The 5,498-nt window shown below is 45.3% G+C and overlaps 1 protein-coding gene across 1 annotated transcript in view; it reads right to left on the reverse strand.

The window, feature by feature from the left end:
• Nucleotides 1-5,498, reverse strand: part of SLC25A43 (solute carrier family 25 member 43) — a 50,329-nt gene that overhangs the window by 5,139 nt on the left and 39,692 nt on the right. The gene's annotated exons all lie outside the window — the stretch shown is intronic.

The raw sequence follows: 5,498 nt of genomic DNA on the forward strand, positions 1-5,498 counted from the left end.
TTTTCCGAGACAGAGTCTTGCTCTGTTTCCCAGGTTGGAGTGCAATGGTGCAATCACGGCTTACTGCAGCCTCAACCTCCTGGGCTCAGGTGATCCTCCCACCTTAGCCTCCCTGGTAGCTGGGACTACTGGCGTGCGCCACCACGCCCTGCTACTTTTTGTATTTTTTGTAGAGACAGGGTTTCCCTATGTTGCCCAGGCTGGTCTCGAATTCCTGGGCTCACGTGATCCTCCCACCTTGGCCTCCCAAAGTGCTAGGATTACAGGTGTAAGCCACCACATGCAGCCTCCCATTCATTCTTCTTCCTTTTTTTTTTTTTTTTTTGAGACAGAGTCTCACTCTGTTGTTCAGACTGGAGTGCAGTCACATGATCTCAGCTCACTGCAACCTCTGCCTCCTGGGTTCAAGCGATTCTCCTGCCTCAGCCTCCTGAGTAGCTGGGATTACAGGTGCATGCCATCACACCTGCCTAATTTTTGTATTTTTAGTAGAGACGGGGTTTCCCTGTGTTGGGCAGGCTGGTCTTGAACTCCTGACTTCAGGCGATCCACCTGCCTTAGCCTCCCAAAGTGCTGGGATTACAGGTGTGAGCCACCATGCCTGGCCTCATTCTTTATACTATAGCCAGAACGCATTTCTAAGATTCCAATTCAGACCACTGACTCCTTTACTGACTTTTTACTGCCTATAGGATAAAATCTAAGCTCCTTAGAATGACATGTAAGGCCCTTCATGACTTTTCCAGCATGAAAAGCATCACTCACCCCAATCATACTGACTGCACTCCTTAGCTCTTTTTTATACTCCCATTATCCCCTGTAAAACCTATTTATTTATTTGCATATTTATTGATACTTACTATATGCCAGACACTCAGGATACATTAGTGAACCAAACAGACAAAAGTCCCTGTTCCTATAAAGCTGAAATTCTAATTGCAGGGGAAGAGTAGACAAAGAAAATAAAAAAGCAAATTATGCCAAATACTAAGAGGAGGTGAGTGCTCTGGATAAAATAAAAGCAGGGGGAACATAGGGAGTGTCTGGAGGATGCTAAAGTTTTATTAGGGTAATCAGAGAAGAACCTCACCAAGAAGATGGCTTTTTGGAGATCTGAAGGAAGTGAGGAAGCAAGTTGTACAGATATCTTCAAAGGCCCTGGGACAGGAGCATGTTTGGGGTGTTACAGAGGCAATGAGAGGCCAATGTGGTGGTAATGGAATGAACAAAATAGAGAGTAATGGGATATGACTTCAGAAAAGTGAATGGTGGCTAGGTCATATAAGGCTGGTAGGGCACACACACAGTAAGCATTTTGCCTTTTACTGAGAAGATGGGTCACTGGGGGGCGGTTATGAATAGAAGAATGGCATGACCTAATTTATATTTTCACATGATCACTTTGGCTGCTGTGTTGAAAAAGACTCAAGGATGGAGGGAAAAGTAGGATGGAGACTAGTTAGGAGATTACTAGAGTAATTTAGGCAAGAGATGATGGTAGCTTGGACTGGGATGCTAGTGGTGGAGTGGTGAGCAGTGGTCAGACTCCATATATTCTGAAGGTGGAGTCAACAGGATTGGCTGATGGACTGGATGAGGGTGTGAGAGGAGAGTCAAGGATGGCTCTAAAGTTTCTGGCCTGAGTGACGGGATAGATGGAAGTGCCATGAACTGAGATGGAGGATGCTATGGGAGAAGCAAGTTGGCTTTTTGTTTTTGTTTGTTTTTTGAGGGTGGGTGAAAACATCAGGAGTTCAACTGTGCAATGCCTGTTAGCCATTCAAATGGAGATGGGGAGTCTGGAGTTCAGGGGAGAGGTCAGGGCTGGAGACATAATTAGGGAGTCATCAGTACACGGATGGTATTTAAAGCAAGGAGACCAGATGAGATCAGTTAGCGTTTGAGCCTGGGGGTACTTCCACATTTAGAGGTCAAGGGAATAGTAGGCCCAGAAAAGAAGACTGAGAAGGAGCAGTCAGTGAAGAAGGAAAAAGGAAAGTGTGGTGTCCAGGAAGCCGAATGAAAGTGGTATGTCAAGGAGGAGGGAGTGGTGAGCTGCTGAGGGCCCAGTAAGATGAAGACTGAGAAGTGACCATTGGATCTAAACACATGGAGGTCACTGGTTATCATAAATAGAGAAGTTCTGGCTGGGTGCAGTGGCCCACATGTGCAATCCCAGCACTTTGGGAGGCCGTGGTGGGAGGATTGCTTGAGCCCAGGAGGTCAAGACCAGCCTGGGCAACATAGTGGGACCCCTATCTCTGCACAAAATATAAAAATTAGCTGGGTGTGGTGGTGCACACCTATAGTCCCAGTTACTTGGGAGGCTGAGGTGGGAGGGTTGCTTGAGCCCGTTAGGTTGAGGCTGCAGTGAGCCATGATTGTGCCACTGTACTCCAGCCTGGGCGATAGAGTGAGTCCCTGTCTCAAAAAATAAAAGAGAAGTTTATTGGGTGGTGGAGCAAAAGTCTGACTGGAATGGATTCAAGAGAGAATGGGGCCGGGCACGGTGGCTCATGCCTGTAATTCTAGCACTTTGGGAGGCCAAGGCAAGTGGATCACCTGACGTCAGGAGTTCAAGACCAGCCTGGCCAATATGGCAAAACCCTGTCTCTGCTAAAAATACAAAAATTAGTCAGGCATGGTGGTGGGCACCTGTAATCCCAGCTACTCAGGAGGCTGAGTCATGAGGATTGCTTGAACCTGGGAGGTGGAGGTTGCAGTGAGCCGAGATCACGCCACTGCACTCCAGCCTGGGAGACCGAATGAGACTACTCTGTCCAAAAAAAAAAAAAAAAAAAAAAAAAAAAAAAAAAGGAAGAAGAGAAAGATTGGAGATGGTGAATATAGACAACTCTTTCAAAGAGGCCTCTTTCACAATTGTACTGTAATCATGTCCAATTTACATATCTGTTTGTCATAGTGTTCTGTGAACTCTATGAGGACTGGGTCTTTTTAATTTCCGTGTCTCTAGTGCCTTAACCAGCAGTTGATATTTGCAGAAAACAAATATTAAAATTCATTTCATTTCTCTCTTCACAAGACAGATGGTTCTATTTTACTAAGATGTAATGGCATAGTACAGAATATCACACATGTAGTCCATATTACTATTGCCACTACTGATACATAGCTGCTGACATTTATTGACTGCTTATGTGTCTGTTGCAGTTGAGGAAACTGAGGCTTCGGGACAGGTTAAGTGATTTGACCAAGGTCATACAGCAGGTAATGAACACATTTCATTGTTAGTTGTTTCCTGTCTCTTTTCCTCAGGTTACTATGAGACCTGTGATGGCTAGGACCACATTTTACTTAGCTTTTCTCTCTTTCACCCTCCTTAAAAATCTGTAGAAGAATGAATTACAATCAGAGAAGCTGTGTGAAAACTCGATTTTACTGATTCAAATCAGGCTTTCTGGACTTTTTTTTTTTTTTTTTTTTTGAGATGCAGTCCCACTCTGTCACTCAGGCTAGAGAGCAGTGATGTGATCTCAGCTCACTGCAACCTCTGCCTCCCCGATTCAAGCAATTCTCCTGCCTTGGCCTCTCGAGTAGCTGGGACTGCAGGTGCATGCCACCACACCCAGCTAATTTTTTGTACTTTTAGTAGAGGTGGGGTTTCGCTATGTTGGCCACGCTGGCCTCAAACTCCTGACCTCAGGTGATCTTCCTGCCTCGGCCTCCCAAATTGCTGGGATTACAGGCATGAGCCACCTCTTTGTTGCCCCTGACCATGAAAGCTGGCTCTTTCTTGCTCTCCTTCTGATTACTAGATCCCCAAGGCCTTGATTACTTTAGGCTCTGATAACGCAGATCCCTAAACCAGAGATCCAAATCTGAAAGGGACCCTAAGATCTTCCCTTCCAATTATTCGTTTCACAAACGAAAACCTACGACCTGGAGAAGCAGAGCAACTTAACCAAAGCCCCCAGCTGGTGCGTAGCAGAGGCAGGCCTAGAGGTCAGATGCTCTGCCTACTGGGCCACTGCAATCTGCACTCCAGGATCCTGCCTCCTGGTGACTCTGTGACCTTGGCCTCTAGGCTCCAAGGCTTTGTACTACAACTTATGCCACACCTGATAGTCACATAACTCATGCCCTTGCAGGACACCCCACCCCACTACTGTTGCTGCATAACCCTGCAATGCCAGTCATCATCTTGTCCAAGTTAGACTTCAGCTTCTCTCATGATCCTCAACTATAAGGACATTCAATACAGCACATAGTAAAAGGCCACTAATTCCAACTAGTGGGTATGTATAGGCGGGGAGTCGGCCTAAATGAGTGAAATCTAAATTATGAAATTTTGGAAAGACACTCCATTTTATTATATATGACTGGAACTAGATTAATGAAAGGCAACCTAGTAGAGACACTTTTCAGGCCTTACTTTCATGCATGGTTGAGTGATCTGTGGAAGCCTAGGTAGAGCACGAATGTTCTGCATGTGGGTTTTAGCATCACACACACCTGGATTGGAACCCTTGTCTCTCTACTCACTAGCTATTTGATCTTAAGCAAGTTCCTTAACTTTTCTTTTTTTTTTTTTGGAGACAGGGTCTTACTCTGTCACCCAGGCTGTAGTGCAGTGGCATGATCTTGGCTCACTGCAACCTCTACCTCCTGGGTTCAAGCGATTCTCCTGCCTCAGCCTCCTGAGTACCTGGGATTGCAGGCACGTGCCACCACACCTGGCTAATTTTTGTATTTTTAGTAGAGACAGGGTTTTGCCATGTTGGCCAAGCTGGTCTCAAACTCCTGACCTCAAGTGATCCACCCACTCGGCCTCCCAAGGTGCTGGGATTACAGGCGTGAGCCACCGCACCCAGTGAGTTCCTTAACTTCTCTGAGCTTCAAATTCCTTATTTCAAAAATGGGAGTGATAATACCTAGCTCTTAGAGTTGCTGTAAACATTAAATAAGACAATGAAGAGTGCCAGCAACATTATAAGTGTCAATAATGTTAGCCATTATTAGTAATAAATAGGTACTTCAGCAGGCTTTAAAAGCAGCTTCTTTTGGTAAACAGTTTAAATATCCCTATAATTATGCTGTTTATATGACTAATTTGCTTACTAAGCCCTGGGTTATTAGAATTTTAGGTTGGTGGCATGCAAATTAATGCAATTTCACAATTCTTTATTTTATTTTAATGATTGTTATATCTTTCCTCATTAATCCAGCTCAAAGGATCAATATTCTATGCTTTAAAAATATAGAATGCCTGGGTGCGGTGGCTCATGCCTATAATTCCAGCACTTTGGGAGGCTGAGGCTGGCAGATCGCTTGATCTCAAGAGTTCAAGACCAGCTTGGGCAACATGATGAAACCTCATCTCTACAAAAGAAAAAAAATTAGCCAGGCATGGTGGCATGTACCTATAGTCCCAGCTACTCAGGAGGGCGTAGCTCCTGAGGTAGGAGGATAGACTGAGCCCAGGAGGCTGAGGCTGCAGTGAGCCAAGATTGTACCACGGCACTCCAGCCTGGGCAACA

This window comes from Rhinopithecus bieti, unplaced genomic scaffold (assembly GCF_001698545.2).
Source record: "Rhinopithecus bieti isolate Rb0 unplaced genomic scaffold, ASM169854v2 scaffold_47297, whole genome shotgun sequence".
In the NCBI taxonomy this organism is placed as follows: Eukaryota; Metazoa; Chordata; class Mammalia; order Primates; family Cercopithecidae; genus Rhinopithecus; species Rhinopithecus bieti.